The sequence below is a fragment of the Coregonus clupeaformis genome, chromosome 16 (assembly GCF_020615455.1).
Source record: "Coregonus clupeaformis isolate EN_2021a chromosome 16, ASM2061545v1, whole genome shotgun sequence".
In the NCBI taxonomy this organism is placed as follows: Eukaryota; Metazoa; Chordata; class Actinopteri; order Salmoniformes; family Salmonidae; genus Coregonus; species Coregonus clupeaformis.
The window spans coordinates 49924097-49941934 of record NC_059207.1 but is presented as its reverse complement, the minus strand read 5'-3'; the positions used below and the strand labels follow the sequence as shown (position 1 = coordinate 49941934).

The 17838-nt window shown below is 49.2% G+C and overlaps 1 non-coding gene and 1 pseudogene across 1 annotated transcript; one reads left to right on the top strand and one right to left on the bottom strand.

Moving 5' to 3' along the window:
* Positions 1-805: 805 nt before the first annotated feature.
* Positions 806-15987, top strand: LOC121584001 (annotated as a pseudogene).
* Positions 14819-14894, bottom strand: trnac-gca. Its single transcript has one exon. It is a non-coding gene; the product is annotated as a tRNA-Cys (tRNA).
* Positions 15988-17838: the final 1851 nt, after the last annotated feature.

Here is a 17838-nt window from a genome sequence, read left to right as displayed (position 1 = left end):
GCTGTACATTATCCTGCTGAAACATGAGGTGATGGCGGTGGATGAATGGCACGACAATGGGCCTCAGGATCTCATCATGGTATCTCTTTGCATTAAAATTGCCATTGATCAAATGTTTGTTGTCTGTAGCTTATGCCTGCCCATACCATAACCCCATCGCCACCATGGGGCACTCTTTTCACAATGTTGACATCAGCAAACCACTCGCCCACACGACACCATACCCGGCATTCATCTGTGAAGAGCACACTTCTCCAGTGTGCCAGTGGCTATCGAAGATGAGTATTTGCCCACTGAAGTCGGTTATGACGCCAGGTCAAGACCCTGGTGAGGACGAAGAGCACGCAGATGAGCTTCCCTGAGATGGCGTGGTTACACGTGGTCTGAGGTTGTGAGGCCGGTTGGACGCACTGCCAAATTCTCTAGACTTATGGTAGAGAAATTAACGTTCAATTCTCTGTCAACAGCTCTGGTGGACATTCCTGCTGTCAGCATGTGACGAGTAATGAGTATACGAAGAGGCAGTATGCAGACACAGGAATTAACAAGGTCAAGGTTTACTCAAACAATGACAAATAGAATTAACAAAGATAGAGTACATGACACGAAGCAAAACATTCACACACACACACAACATCCTACAGAACAGTCCAGGGCTAAATAGGGGTAGAGATGAGATGAGGTGCAGGTGCGCTGGAGGTGATTAAGGTGCATTGGGTTTCCATTCCGGTGTTGCCGAGGTGGTGCGCTCAGACCGGTGGCTCCCCTCCGGCGAATTCGCCGGAGGGGAGCACCAGGAGGAGACATGACAGTACCCCTCCCCCGGACGCGCTCCAGCCGCTGGACGTCGCCGGCCAGGAGGACAACCCCGAGGACGAGGAGCGGGCCGGTCAGGGCGGCAACGGTGGAAGTCCCGAATTAGGTTGGGGTCCAGAACGTCCCCAGCCGGAACCCAGCTCCTCTCCTCAGGACCATACCCCTCCCAGTCCACAAGGTAATGGAGCCGTCCCCCATGGAACCTGGAGCAGATCCCTCACCGCATACGGCAGACTCCTGTCAATGTCCAGGGGTGAAGGAGGCGTACCCCGGGGATCGGCATCCGCCAGAGGACCAGGAACCACCGGCCTGAGGAGAGACACATGAAAAGTGGGTGAGACACGGTAGTGAGGGGGAAGGAGCAGCCGGTACAATACCTCATTTATCTGCCGGAGGACCTTAAACGGCCCCACAAACCGTGGACTCAGTTTCTTGCAGGGCAGGCGGAGAGGGAGGTTTTTTGTGGACAGCCAGACACAATCCCAAGGCTGGAATACAGGGGCCTCACTGCGGTGGCGGTTGGCTTGGTCCTTCTGCTGATGAATGGCCCTCTGGAGATGGACATTGGCGGCGTCCCAGACCTGTCCGGCCCTGTGGAACCACTCGTCGACAGCGGGCGCGTCGGTCTGGCTGGGTGTCCAAGGGGCCAGGGCCGGCTGGTACCCCAAGACTACCTGGCTTGTCGAGAGTTCATCAGTGTTGCTGCCCGTGTGTGCTCCAAATTCCAGTGGTCAGTAAGAATCCGGAATGGATGGACTGCACCCTCCAGCCAGTGTCTCCATATCTTCAGAGCGAGGACCACCGCCAACAGCTCCCTGTCTCCATAGTTCCTCTCTGCGGGGGTAAGCTTTTTTGAGAAAAAGGCACAGGGATGCATTTTCTCTGGCTTACCGTGCCGCTGGGAGAGGACCGCACCCACGCCCTCCTCCGATTCGTCCACCTCCAGGATGAAAGGATGAGGGATCTGGGTGTTTTAGGATGGGCGCTGTGGTGAACCTCTCCTTCAGCATCTTGAAGGCATCGTCAGTCTCAGGGTTCCAGGTCAGCTTCTGAGGCCCACCCTTAAGGAGAGAGGTGAGTGGGGCGGCTATGGAGCTGAAGGACCTGATGAAACGCCGGTAGAAATTGGCGAAGCCCAGGAAGCTCTGTAGGCCCTTGATGGTGGTGGGAACTGGCCATGACCTGACGGCGTCCGTCTTCACTCCTTAAATGAACACCCCCTGAGGACTGATCCTGTATCCTTGGAAGGAGATGGCCTGTTGGTGGAATTCGCATTTCTCCCCTTTCACCAACAGGCTGTGTTCCCGGAGGCGGAGTAGGACAGCTCGGATGTACCTGACATGCTCCTCGAATGTAGCCGAGTAGATCAGGATATCGTCGATGTACACCACCACCTGTCTACTCAGCATGTCCCGGAACACGTCATTGACAAAGGACTGGAACACAAATGGTGTGTTGGCGAGACCGTAGGGAATGAAACAGTATTCATAGTGGCCTGAGGTAGTGCTGAATGCCGTCTTCCACTCGTCTCCTTCCCGGATTCGGATCAGGTTGTAGGCACTCCTCAGGTCCAACTTGGTAAAGTACCGGGCCCCTAGTAGCTGCTCGATGGCCGATGGAACCAGAGGGAGGGGGTACCGGTACTTGGTGGTGACTGCGTTCAGCCCCCTGTAGTCAACGCATGGTCTCAGTTCTCCGTCTTTTTTGGCCACGAAGAAGAAGATGGCGGAGGCAGAGCGTCTGATGAACCCCTGTTTCAGGGTCTCCGCCACATACTTCTCCATGGCCTCATTCTCCGCCATGGAAAGGGGGTAAATGCGACTCTTCGGGGGGTGTTGTCCCTCCAGCATGTCAATGGCGCAATCCCAGGACCTGTGAGGAGGGAGACACGAAGCCTTAGATGAAGAGAAGACATTGGAGAGATCTGCATACTCACGTGGAATGTTGGGCTGGAGGGCGGACTCCGGACTCTCCACTGACGTGGAACAACAAACCACTGGCAGGCAGGTCTTCCGGCATGAGGTGGAACAGGCTGTGATCCTCTTGGTGATCCAATTGATGGTGGGGTTGTGTAGTCTGAGCCAGGGCAATCCCAAGACGATCCAGTGAAGGGGTGACGTGACGATGTGGAATGACAGCTCCTCGTGGTGCTCCGGTAGTGTGGGAATGGTGATGGTGATGGGGAGAGTGACATGCGTAATGGTGCCTGACCCAAGGGGTTGATTGTCCAATGAGGTGACGTGTTGTGGAGATGGCAGTGGCATGGTGGGCAACCCCCATTCAGAAACCAGCTCCCTATTTATAAGGTTCCCAGCTGATCCGGAATCTATCATTGCAGTAGAAATGGAAGATAAGGAATCACCAGTCACCGTTATGTGAACTAAAAACAATGGTTTTGTGATAGGAGATGACGTCACACTCACGGAGCGGCGACGGGAGTCATACCGCCTAGATAGGGAGCCGCCAGGAGATCTGTGTGCCGTGGTGGTGTAGGGGGTGCTGCCCACCTCCATGGGTGAGGCCTCAGAATCAGGGCTGCTTCCATAGCTTAGATTGGGTGAGTGTCGAAGCCCTGGGAGGTGTTGGGAACGCCGTCTCTCTCGCAACATTTCGTCAAGACGGATGGACGTGGTGATAACGGTATCAAGGTCCATCTCATTGTCCCGACATGCGAGTTCCGTCTTAATGTCCTCCCGTAAGCCTCTCCTGAAGGCCGTGCGCAGAGCAAGCTCATTCCAGCCGGAAGACGCCGCCACCGTGCGAAAGCTCAGAGCATACTCGGACGTGGGACCCTCTCTCTGTTGTAGATGGAGGAGACGCTCACCCCCGTCCTTTCCCTCCGTGGGATGATCAAACACCACCCTGAACCGAGCGAGGAAGGTGGGGTAGGGTAGTGCCACTGCCTCCTCTCCTTCCCAGACAGGTGGATTGGAGGCACTCGCTGCTCCCTGAGGTAGAATTGGAGCGCTGGGCAGATTATGCAGAGTTTGGAGCACTTCCTGCAAAGCGACGTTCAACTGGGCAAGCTGCTGCTGGTGCTGGTCGAGGCACTGGGAAACTCCTGCTGCATCCATTTTCGTTTGGTGTGTGATTCCGTGACGAGTACTGAGTATACAAAGAGGCAGGACGCAGACGCAGGAATTAACAAGGTCAATGTTTACTCAAACAATGACGAAGAGAATTAACAAAGATAGAGTTCATGACACGAAGCAAAACAATCACACACAACATCCTACAGAACAGTCCAGGGCTAAATAGGGGTAGTGATGAGATGATGAGGTGCAGGTGCGCTGGAGGTGATTAGGGTGCATTGGGTTTCCATTCCAGTGTTGCCGAGGTGGTGCGCTCAGACCGGTGGCTCAGTAGACCGGCGAATCAGAGCGCCGGAGGGGAGCACCCTCAAAACTTGATACATCTGTGGCATTGTGTTGTGTGACAAAACTGCACATTTTAGAGTGGCCTTTTATTGTCCCCAGCACAAGGTGCACCTATGTAATGATCATGCTGTTTAATCAGCTTCTTGATATGCCACACCTGTCAGGTGGATTGATTATCTTGGTAAAGGAGAAATGCTCACTAACAGGGATGTAAACAAATTTGTGCACCAAATTTGAGAGAAATAATATTTTTGTGCATATGGAACATTTCTGGTATATTTTATTTCAGCTCATTAGTTTTTATTTCTATTACAAATTCACTTTAGTTTCAGTTAGTTTTCAGACCCGATTTTCTCGTTTTTATTTAGTTTTAGTTCAAAATGTTGTTTTCCTGCCTGCAACTATCAATAGTTTGCAGACAGGGCAAGCAGACATATTTGGTGAGTAACGAACCTATTTTGACATTATAACGCTTGCAGAGCTGGTGAATGGTAGTTTAAATTGTAGTTTTCTGGGCAGAGAGGAGATATCATCATATTCATCGTCTGGTTAAGTACGCAGCAACACAATTAGAAATATATGGTCTACTTAAACCTTTTTCTGAGATCTGGGAAAAATAAAAAGAGCTAATGAATCAAACATGCAAATGTGAAATGCATTTCCTGTGCATGTTCAACGTTGTTTATGGCTTGTACTTGGGACTTTTCCTTTGATAGCTCGTACTTGGGGCTTTTATTTTGAAACGTCTAACTTCCATGGTCTAGCCAGTTTCGCACACTCCCATTGGCTGTTGGCTTATCCAATGGAAAAGAGTGTTGGTGACTTCCTCGCAGTAGCTTGTGTGTGTGTGTGTGTGTGTGTGTGTGTGTGTGTGTGTGTGTGTGTGTGTGTGTGTGAGTGAGTGAGTAATTTCACTAGTACTGATCTTGGATTATAGAGTGGTCTATCTGAGCAATCCTTGTGTTTGATTTTAGAGTGTTTTTTTCTGCAATTCTTGTGTGTCAGCTGTGTGGTATTACTATTCTGTATCATTTCTGAGCCATGATGAACAGTACAATGCTGTCAGCATTCTAATGTTCATCATGGTGTGTTTGTGTCTGATGATTGTAGCTTCGTCGAGAGACAAGACTGAGACGGGAGTACCTGTATAGGAAGACCCAGGAGGACAGAGTGCGGATGATAGAGGAGAAAAAACAGAAGCTGAAATCTGCTCTTGATGGTGAGGACTGCATGTAATGGAGGAGATTGGTGGGTGGATGATGGATGAACAATCTAAAACACCTTGAGACTTTTTAAGATGGCAGTGATAACAAATTACAATTTGGGTACCTGTAACTAGTTCTAAGTCATTGACTTTCGTTTTACCCTACTGACAATCGTCTCATCCCTACTGATGTTCGCAGAGAAGCTGTACAGTTACAGAAATTGCTGGAGTATGACGATGAGGGAGCAGAAGGTTTGTTTCTGCACATCAACATTCAAACAACACCCTATTCCCTATATAGTGCACTACTCTTGATCACCGCCCATAGGGCTCTGGTCAAAAGTATTGCACTATCTACGGTATAGGGTGCCCTTTGGGACGCAGCCTCAGTGTTGTCTTCTCTATTATGTTGACAACACATCTCATGGACTGCCAATGGCAAAAGCAGCCTTACCACAGTATCCCATAAAAAATTAGCAAACAGTGACTGAGAGATACTCTGTGTGTGCAGGTGTCAGCTCTCACATGGATGATGAGTATAAATGGGCTGGAGTGGAGGATCTAAAGGTCATGGTCACAACATCAAGACACCCCAGCTCTCGACTCAAGATGTTTGTCAAGGTATGTTCATTTATGTCTCAATTCTTATTCAATGTCTATCCTCTGCTCCACCTCTATTACAGAGCATATTGTAATCAGGAAAAATTATTCCCAAGAAGGCACTAGCAGACAGTATAATAGATTACGTTTTATACAAGTAATAATGACTTGCCCTCAATTTTTGCTGACGTGCAATGATTGCTGTTGACAGGAGGTGAAGCTGATCTTCCCTGGGGCTCAGCGTATGAACAGGGGAGGTCATGAAATTAAAGCTCCACACAAGGTAATACAAAAAAATATGGTCAGAGTTTAAAAGGCAAGTGAAACGTGCCTGTGCAGGAGTGGTTTAAAAACTCTGAGGTTTTCGGGGGTGCTTGGACAGTTGGGCCAGAGGCCGAGAGGTTGCTGGTACGGGTCCCTGCGTCGACTGGGTGGGCGATCTGTCGATGTGCCCTTGAGCGGGGTGCTTGACCCTGATTGTTCCTGTGGGTCGCTCTGAATGTGAGTGTTTGCTAAATGACTCAAATGTAATGTACACTACCAGTCAAAAGTTTGGACACACCTACTCATTCAACGTTTTTTCTTTATTATTACAATTTTTTACATTGTAGAATAATACTGAAGACATCAAAACTATGAAATAACACATAGGGAATCATGTAGTAACCAAAAAAGTGTTAAACAAATCAAAATATATTTTATATTCGAGATTCTTCAAATAGCCACCCTTTGCCTTCACGACAGCTTTGCACACTCTTGGCATTCTCTCAACCAGCTTCATGAGGTAGTCACCTGGAATGCATTTCAATTAACAGGTGTGCCTTCTTAAAAGTAAATTTGTGGAATTTCTTTCCTTCTTAATGCGTTTGAGCCAATCAGTTGTGTTGTGACAAGGTAGGTATACAGAAGATAGCCCTATTTGGTAAAAGACCAAGTCCATATTATGGCAAGAACAGCTCAAATAAGCAAAGAGAAACGACAGTCTATCATTACTTTATGTTATGTGGGCAGCTTGTCTCTCCCTTTTCTGTTTCCCTTCCTCCTTGTTTTGTCCCCTCTTTGTCTGTTGTTTCTGTCATGAGCCCTCTCACTCCACCGGGTTACCACCTTAATTGGTTTCCACTATCTTCCACTCTGCTCACCTCCCTCTCTCTACTCAGCCTAACTAGCTCCACCTGTCCCTGCTCTGCTCGGCTCTAATTACTCTGCCAGCTGCGCTGCATTACCCACTAACCTCTCCCAGTATTTAAGGCCCTGTCTTTCAGCTCTCCGGTGTCAGATCGTCTGCAAAGCTCACACCCGGAACCTGTTTGCTCGCGCTTCTGGCTCACCCTGGTTTTGTGACCCCGGACCTGCCTGTTTATTGGATACTCTTCTGCCTTAGGAGATCCAGACCTGCTTCTGCCATTACGACTCCTGACTACTCTTCAATCCCGGTAACTCTGACCAGCCTTCTGCCTTGCTACTACGTATTTTGGATTCCCTTGAACTGTACTGCTGCCTGGTTTCATTCCGCCCTGTTGTGTCTGTGTCTCCCCCCAGGACTTCTGGACCACCCACCACCGGCTTCATAGGACGCATCGCTGCCACTGGGGGGGGCACAGACCCAGCGCATTGGACGGGATCCCTGTTACCCCTGGAGCCTTCATTCACTCCCCTACTTCCCTTTTCCCTTAAGTTTAATAAACTTTCTGGTGTGACGCAATTGTGGTCCTCTGGTCGTCTGTCTGAATCGTGACAGTACGATCTGACCATTATGGACTCAGCGCACACTTTCCCGACATGGAAACCGATGAGCATGAGCAGCAGTTCCAGCAGCAGCAACAACAACTCGCCATGCTCATTCAACTCCTCACCAACCTTACCCCAGCCAGTCTGCCCACCAGCCCAGCCCCCGAGTTACCTGCCCCGGTCATTGCAGCCGCTGCTCCGAACCCAAGATTGGAAACCCCGAGCGGTTCAACGGCGATTCAACCCAGGTCCGGCCATTCCTGACTAGCTGCCGACTTCAGTTCTCCTTGCAGCCAAGGACCTTCGCCACGGAGGGGGCTAAAGTTGGGTATGCCATCACTCACCTGACGGGCCGAGCTCGACTCTGGGGAACAGCAGAGTTCGAACGTCAAACCCCCGCATGTGCAACCTTCGACCTGTTTGCTGAGGAGATGCTGAAGGTGTTTGACCTGGATTCACCCACCGCAGAGGCGTCTCGTGAACTGTTCAGTATTCGACAAGGCAGACGTACAGTCGCAGACCATTCCATCGACTTCCGAACCCTGGCTAGACGAAGTTCTTGGAACACACCACCGTTGGTGGACGCGTTCTTCCATAGTTTGGCTGACTATATCAAGGACGAGTTGGTCTCCCATGAACTGCCTTCCACTCTTGATGAAGCCATCGCACTGACTGTCAGGATCGACAGAAGGATACAGACCCGTCGTCGTGAGAGGGGGCGCCAAGGTCCACCTACTACCGGCATTCGGAGAGATCCGACTGGGCTCCTGTCATCTACTGCCACTCACCCAGGTCAGCTTGATCAGTCTGAGCCTATGGAGATTGGGCGAGCCTCCCTCACTCCTGCAGAGCGCCAGCGCCGCTTCACCTCAAACCTCTGCCTCTATTGTGGAGGTGATGGACATCGTGTGGTAACCTGCCCTTTAAAGGGCCGAAGCTCACCGGGCGTAGGGGGAGTCCGGTCGAGTTCAATGACCATCCAGTCCTCCGACCGCAAACCCCTGCTGCAAGTTCACCTCCGCCTCTCTGACTCAACTCACACCCTGGCTGCTCTGGTGGATTCTGGCGCCGAAGCCAACATAATGGACGTCAAGCTGGCACGCCAACTGGGACTGGAGAACCTCCGTTTGACACCTCCTATTCCTGCCCGGGCACTGGACGGACACTTACTCGGATCGGTCACTCATGTCACGGCCCCGGTCTCGATGGGTCTGTCCGGAAACCATCAAGAAACTATCCAGTTTCACCTGCTCCCCCTCTCCAGGCCAACCCCTCATCCTGGGTTACCCATGGCTCCGCCGGCACAACCCTCAGCTCGACTGGGTGACCGGGGTGATCAGGGAGTGGGGAGAGGACTGCCACCGAACCTGCCTGCTTGCTGCCGCACTACCCCCTCGGCCAGTACCTACTAACTCCGCTCCTGACCTCTCCAATGTCCCAGAATGCTACCATGGTCTCAGAGAGGTGTTTAACAAAGCAAGAGCCACATCTCTGCCCCCTCACCGACCGTACGACTGTGCCATCGACCTCCTCCCTGGAACAGCTCCTCCAAGGGGTCGTCTTTATTCGTTGTCTGCTCCTGAAAGAAAGTCCATGGAGGACTACATCAATGGCTCTCTGTCCGCAGGATTAATCCGTTCATCTTCATCTCCTGCTGGTGCTGGCTTCTTCTTTGTGGGGAAGAAGGACGGATCTCTTCGCCCCTGCATCGACTACAGGGGACTCAACGACATCACAGTGAAAAACCGTTACCCTCTGCCTCTGCTCACCTCTGCTTTTGAGTTGCTCCAGGGAGCCACTGTTTTTACCAAGTTGGATCTCAGAAACGCTTACCACCTAGTGCGGATCCGGGAGGGAGATGAATGGAAAACCGCATTCAATACACCAACAGGCCACTACGAGTATCTGGTTATGCCTTTTGGCCTCACCAATGCTCCTGCTGTGTTCCAGGCTCTAGTGAATGATGTACTGCGGGACATGTTAAACAAGTTTGTCTTCGTTTACCTGGATGACATCTTAATTTACTCCAGAAACCTGTCTGAACACACCCGCCATGTCCAGCAAGTCCTTCATCGTCTTCTGGAGAATTCCCTCTACGCCAAGGCAGAGAAATGTGAGTTTCACGTCAAGACAGTGGCCTTCCTGGGGTACATAGTGGCAGAAGGAAGTATCCAAATGGATCCTGCCAAAGTATCAGCAGTCACTTCGTGGCCAGTTCCGGAGAACAGAAAGAAGCTGCAACAGTTTCTGGGGGTTTGCTAACTTCTATAGGAAGTTTATCCGGAACTACAGTACCGTTGCTGCCCCTCTCACTGCTCTAACCAGCACCAAGCAACCCCTTCACCTGGACCCCAGCAGCCGACAAAGCCTTCAGTACCCTCAAGGTGAGGTTCACCTCCGCTCCCATCCTCCAGATGCCTGATGTGGACCGGCAATTCATTGTGGAGGTGGACGCCTCGGATGTGGGAGTTGGTGCTGTGATTTCTCAGTGGGCTGCGGAGGATAGGAAGCTCCATCCCTGTGCCTTTTTCTCACGTCGGTTGTCCCCCTCTGAGTGCAATTACGACATAGGGAACCGTGAGCTGCTGGCTGTGAAGCTTGCCTTGGAGGAGTGGCGTCACTGGCTGGAGGGGTCCACCATTCCATTTCTCGTTTGGACCGATCATAAGAACTTGGAGTACATCCGCACGGCCAAACGGTTGAACTCCAGGCAGTCCCGCTGGGCCCTGTTCTTCACCAGGTTTAATTTCACTCTGTCATACCGGCCTGGATCACGCAACACCAAGCCAGACGCCCTCTCCCGTCAATTCCAGAAGGATGACACCCCCTCCAAGGACCCTGTGTCGATTCTGCCAAGTCCCTGCATCGTTGCAGCTCTGACCTGGGCTGTTGAGGAACAGGTGCTGGAGGCTCTCCGTAACCAGCCAGGTCCCAGCACTTGCCCAGCTGACCGCCTTTTTGTCCCCCGAAAACCTGAGGTCCCAGGTCATTCAGTGGGGACATGACTCCCGCCTAGCTTGTCACCCTGGCTCCACCCGCACTTACAACCTGCTCGCCCAGAGGTTCTGGTGGCCCTCTCTGAGGAAGGATGTACGGGAATTCGTCCAAGCCTGCCCCATCTGCAACCAACACAAGTCGTCCTGCCAGCCCCCAGCCGGATTGCTGCAGCCCCTGCCTGTGCCCAGACGTCCCTGGTCTCACATCGCCCTTGACTTTGTCACGGGGCTGCCCCCTTCAAGTGGCATGACCGTCATTCTCACCATCGTTGACCGTTTCAGCAAGATGGCACACTTCATTCCCCTCCCCAAGCTCCCAACCGCCAAGGAGACCGCCCAGGTGGTCCTGGAACACGTCTTCCGGATCCACGGACTGCCAAGGGATGTTGTTTCTGACCGTGGTCCACAATTCTCCTCCGCTTTTTGGAAGGAGTTCTGTCACCTGCTGGGAGCCACAGTCAGTCTGACTTCCGGATTCCATCCCCAATCCAATGGGCAGTCAGAGCGGGCTAATCAGGAGCTCGAGAAGGCACTGCGATGCATGACTTCACGCAACCCCCACTCCTGGTCGCAGCAATTGACATGGGTGGAGTACGCACACAATTCTCTGACCTGCTCTGCCATCGGTATGTCCCCTTTCCAATGTGTTTATGGATACCAGCCTCCTCTATTTGCCAGCCAGGAGGAGGAGGTTACTTGCCCATCTGCACTTGCTTTTGCCCGTCGATGTCGCCGCACCTGGTCACAAGCCCGAGCCACACTCCTCAGGTCCGTTGCCAGCTACACTACCGGGGCCAACCGTCGGAGAATTCCTGCTCCCACCTACCATGTTGGTCAAAGGGTGTGGTTGTCATCGAAGAACCTGCCACTCAGGGTGGAGTCGCAGAAGCTGGCACCTCGGTTCATTGGCCCATTCCCTATCATAAGAGTGATTAGCCCAACTGCTGTCCGGCTCCAACTGCCTAATTCCCTGAGGGTGCACCCCACTTTCCATGTGTCTAAGATTAAGCCCATCCATGAGAGTCCGCTGGTCCCTGCTGCGCCTGGTCCTCCTCCTCCACGGCTCGTCGATGGTGGTCTGGTTTACACCGTCCGCCGCCTGCTTCGGTCCAGACGGAGGGGTAGGGGTCTCCAGTACCTCATTGACTGGGAGGGCTATGGACCTGAGGAAAGGACCTGGGTGCCAGCTAGTCGGATTGTGGATAGGACTCTCATCACCGCTTTCCACCAACGGCATCCTGATCAACCTGCAATCCGTAGGGGCCGCCCCAGAGGGGTCCCTAACCGTCCGGCCCGCTCGGCTTCCTGTCCTGTGCCTGATCCTGTCTCGGGACCTGTCCCATCTCCCGACCACGGCCCTCCGGCTTCCTCCGAGGATGAGGACGTTCACTCGGACCGTTCGGAGGAGTTCTAGCCCTCCTCCGGCTCCCCTCCTCCCGCCCGGCGTGGTGTTGCTCTTGGGACTTCTGGGGCCGTCCCTTGGGGGGGGGGTTCTGTCATGAGCCCTCTCACTCCACCGGGTTACCACCTTAATTGGTTTCCACTATCTTCCACTCTGCTCACCTCCCTCTCTCTACTCAGCCTAACTAGCTCCACCTGTCCCTGCTCTGCTCGGCTCTAATTACTCTGCCAGCTGCGCTGCATTACCCACTAACCTCTCCCAGTATTTAAGGCCCTGTCTTTCAGCTCTCCGGTGTCAGATCGTCTGCAAAGCTCACACCCGGAACCTGTTTGCTCGCGCTTCTGGCTCACCCTGGTTTTGTGACCCCCGGACCTGCCTGTTTATTGGATACTCTTCTGCCTTAGGAGATCCAGACCTGCTTCTGCCATTACGACTCCTGACTACTCTTCAATCCCGGTAACTCTGACCAGCCTTCTGCCTTGCTACTACGTATTTTGGATTCCCTTGAACTGTACTGCTGCCTGGTTTCATTCCGCCCTGTTGTGTCTGTGTCTCCCCCCCCCCCAGGACTTCTGGACCACCCACCACCGGCTTCATAGGACGCATCGCTGCCACTGGGGGGGGCACAGACCCAGCGCATTGGACGGGATCCCTGTTACCCCTGGAGCCTTCATTCACTCCCTACTTCCCTTTTCCCTTAAGTTTAATAAACTTTCTGGTGTGACGCAATTGTGGTCCTCTGGTCGTCTGTCTGAATCGTGACAGTTTCTGTATGTGTGTTTGTGTCCTTTATGTGGGTGTGTATGGAGTGGATCGGGGGGCGTGCTCAGGATCTGCCTCTCCTGTGCAGCTGCGGGTTGTTTCCAGTGATTCCTGCCTACGCAGCTGCATCCTATTCTCTCATCAACCTGCACTACTAATTCCTGGGCATGGCTCTCCACCGGCGCCAGATCGTTGTTCTTACTAGAGCGGTAACTTGGCTCACCAGTAAAGTTAAATTGTCTTTGTCTTCAGCCTGGCTTTTACTCTCCTTAACCTGTCGTTTGTTTTGTCTTCAGTTCAGACATACCTCCCAACCTGCCTGCCTGCCTTCCTGCCTGCCTGCCTGCCTGCCTGCCTGCCTGCCTGCCTGCCTGCCTGCCTCAGCCTCTCCTTCCTCCGGAGCCGACTAGCCCACTCTGTTCCTTTTCTTCAGTTGTTTTTTGGACTAAGACAAATTGAACTTTTATTAAAATAATTTTTGTTTCTTCCACTCCCTTAGTCGTGTTTTGTTTCTCTGAGTGCTGGGTTAACCATAGCGTAACACTTTAAGACATGAAGGTCAGTCAATATGGAACATTTCAAGAACTTTTAAAGTTTCTTCAAGTGCAGTTTCAAAAACCATCAAGCGCTATGATTAAACTAGCTCTCATGAGGACCGCCACACGAATGGAAGACTCAGAGTTACCTCTGCTGCAGAGGATAAGTTATTTAGAGTTCCTAGCCTCAGAAATTGCAGCCCAAATAAGTACTTCACAGAGTTCAAGTAACAGACATATCTCAACATCAACTGTTCAGAGGGGACTGTATGAATCAGGCCTTCATTGTCGAATTGCTGCAAAGAAACCCCTACTAAAGGACACCAATAAGAAGAAGAGACTTGCTTGGGCCAAGAAACACGAGCAATGGACATTAGATCGGTGGCAATTTGTCCTTTGGTCTGGAGTCCAAATTGGAGATTTTTGGTTCCAACTGCTGTGTCTTTGTGAGACGCGGTGTGGGTGGAGAAGGAGGTGTTGTGGTGTCGGGGGGCTTTGCTGGTGACACTGTCTGTGATTTATTTAGAATTCAAGGCACACTTAACCAGCATGGCTACCACAGCATTCTACAGCGATACGCCATCCCATCTGGTTTGGGCTTAGTGGGACTATCATTTGTTTTTCAACAAGACAATGACCCAACACATCTCCGGGCTGTGTAAGGGCTAGTTTACCAAGAAGGAGAGTGATGGAGTGCTGCATCAGATGACCTGGCCTCCACAATCCACCCACCTCAATTAAATTGAGATGGTTTGGGATGTGTCAGACCGCAGAGTGAAGGAAAAGCAGCCAACAAGTGCTCAGCATATGTGGGAACTCCTTCAAGACTGTTGGAAAAGCATTCCAGATGAAGCTGGTTGAGAAAATGCCAATAGTGTGCAAAGCTGTCATCTAGGCAAAGGGTGGCTATTTTGAAGAATCTCAAATATAAAATATATTTTGATTTGTTTAACACTTTTTTGGTTACTACATGATTCCATATGTGTTATTTCATAGCTTTGATGTCTTCACTATTATTCACTATTAATGTAGAAAATAGTAAAAATAAAGAAAAACCTTTGAATGAGTAGGTGTTGTAAAACTTTTGACCGGTAGTTTGTGTGTGTATGTATATGTGTGTATATATATGCTTTTATTAGATTTTTTACAGGCTGGAATGCATCTTTCCAAGTAAAAACACTGCATCGAGGGAACTTTAAAATAACTACTTTTATATTGCCTGTGTGAACTGTATAGATGGGCTGGTGGTGTGCCACCTACCTTTTGGACCAACTGCGTACTTCACCCTTTACAATATGGTAATGAGACATGATTTTACATTTTAGTCATTTAGCAGACGCTCTTATCCAGAGCAACTTACAGTTAGTGAGTGCATATATATATTTTTTTCATACTGGTCCCCCGTGGGAATCGAACCCACAACCCTGGCTTTGCAAGCGTCATGCTCTACCAACTGAGCTACACGGGACCATGTGCCGGACATTGGAACCATGTCTGAGGCCTACCCCCACCTCATTTTTCACAACTTCTCCTCACGACTTGGCCAGAGGGTGAGGGACTTGGCACTTCACAATTCTCAATAAATGTTTACCCCAATACTGTTAGTGCATCCAAATGTTTCTGACACTGACTGTAAGTAAATATCTCCCAATCAGGTTTCCAATATCCTCAAGTATTTGTTCCCAGTGCCTAAAGAGGACAGTAGACGAGTTATCACATTTGCCAACCAGGAGGATTTTGTATCTTTCAGGTGAGTAGAGGGATGCTTTGAACAAGCTATTTGGGAATCTTGGGCAGACATGTTGAATGTAGACTCAGTCAGGTAGCGGAACGTAGCTACACATTCGTATTTACTTAAAAGTAAGGACCTATTCTTATTGCAGACATCACACTTACAAGAAAACGGACCACAGGAACGTTGTCAGAAGTTTGGCCCAGATTTGAAATCAAATGTATAAAAAAAAAAGAGTACAATGTTTTACCTTTCTCATCATAAGCAACACCATGTTTTTGAACAATGTGTAAGTTTGGATTAATTTTAGTTTTACCCTTTCCTGCACCGCACCCCCTATACCGTTTGTGTATTTTTTCTCGTGTGTATTGATGATGCACATGCAAAATTGTAATTGTTATATTATAAACTAGTGATTTAACTGTTTTTCTGTCTGTAGTGTACATGATCAAGCTTGGTACCCTGGAAAATGAGGCTACAGCGGATGTTGAATGCCGCCACCACTCATATACACACACTGCCAAAAAGAGGAAGTTTCTCAGCATGGCGTAACGTTAGCCACATCTCAGTTTTCCCCTCTCATGAACAGGCCATGGCCAAAGCAGCCTAACCAAATAGTAGCCTAATGTTGTGTTTTCAGTTTTACACAATATTCCTCAGATTTGTATTTCATGGAAATATGGCATCAGACATTGAATAATTTCATTGAAACAGACTCTACCAGAGAAGGTATGTATACTACAAATGGCCTAACTCCAAATTGGGCTTTTTTCCATTAAATTAACAGAACAAAATAAAATAAAATAAATAAAAACAATGCTATTGTTGGCATTGATGTATGTCAGATGTTTTAGTCATTTACTTATTTTCCAGTGGGCTAAAATGTCGATTTTTCCTCATCAGCCTCACAATATTACAGATTAATGATTTTGTACTACATTTGTACTGTATCTGAGGTATTGACTCGCCCAGAGATGAGCAATATGTCAAAATAAAAGCAGGTCCTGGTTTTAACCTTGTTTTTCCTTGCTTTTATGATACAAACCACCTTTCCACATGACTGTTGTTAATCTGAATCATACATTTGCCTTATCACAGGATGCATTGGCGGTCTGTGCCGTTTCAGATGAGGGAGGATGTTTTTTTTTTATGAGCATGGCCTTATTTCTATTACAGCATATTGGATGACTGTCATTCATATTCCATTCACCCAGTTCAATATAACATCGATAGGTTTAGGCTACTACATGATACTAGAATTGTCCCTATACCCATCTTGAGGTTGCTTCAACCTAGCCTATGAATGAAAGTTTACAACGTAGGTGCACACTGGTCGAGAGAAAGATTTGAGGTGACAGACAGTGACACATGAACAGACAGTGACACACTTGCCTGCATCTAGCTGATCTAGGGTGTAATCATTAGTCCAACAGTTGCAAACAATAATTTTTATTGGACAAATTGAGATATGACTATCCACGTTACGTTTGCTTCCGTTTTAAGAAGCATTTTTCAACAGAATTGGTGGAATTTATACACCCCTGATCACATGCAAACAGTTCACTTTCGTAGCCTCATATAAACAGCTCGTTGTATACCTTCTTGCATCTGCGCACTCTCCTCTTACCTCTTCCCTTCACACAGCGCACAACACATCAGCTGTATGTGACCAGGCGAAAAAGCCTTTCCAATCCAAACCTTCATATCATAACCGTTACACACAGCCTACATCGTGGTCACCATATTAGCTAAAGTAACATCATAGTCAACATAGCTAATAGAACTAACGTGTTAGTAAACCCACTACAATCATGCAGCACAGTGTACAGCCAGTAAGCAGTTTAGCAGGTACACCGGTGGCAATAAATTAGTAAAAACCAAAAGCTTACCTTGACTTGGAAGAGTTCCAGTGTTGGATAGTCATAGCCAGCTAGCTAACATAGCGTCCCTCTGTTTGAGCCGGGTGTTTGAGTAAGCTAAATTAGCTAGCTGCATTTGCTAGCTAAGTAGGTGAAAGTGATTTTTTGTTTTTTTAATATAGCTCTCGCTCTTGTTCCTCCTTCATTTTTGAAGGAATTAATTTGTTCAAAACTGTTCAACTATTATCTTTCTCTGTCTTTGAGTCAGCTACTCCATTTTATGCACTGCAGTGCTAGCTAGCTGTAGCTTATGCTTTCAGTACTAGATTCATTCTCTGATCCTTTGATTGGGTGGACAACATGTCAGTTTATGCTGCAAGAGCTCTGATAGGTTGGAGGATATCCTCCGGAAGTTGTCATAATTACTGTGTATGTCTATGGAAGGGGCTGAGAACCATGAGCCTCCTAGGTTTTGTATTGAAGTCAATGTACCCAGAGGAGGACGGAAGCTAGCTGTCCTCCGGCTACGCCATGATGCTAACCTACAGAGTGCTGTTGAGGCTACTGTAGACCTTCATTGCAAAACAGTGTGTTTTAATCAATTATTTGGTGACAATATATTTTGTATAGTTTTATCTGAAAAGGATAACTTTTTTAATGTTTCACTATATATATAAATGAAATTCACTGAAGAGGATGGTCCTCCCCTTCCTCCTCTGAGGAGCCTCCACTGACATTGAGGCCCAAACTCCATTTATGGTATGCAGCTGTTTTGCTTTTTGCTTCTTATTTCTTTAGTTTAATTTGATACATTCTGATATAA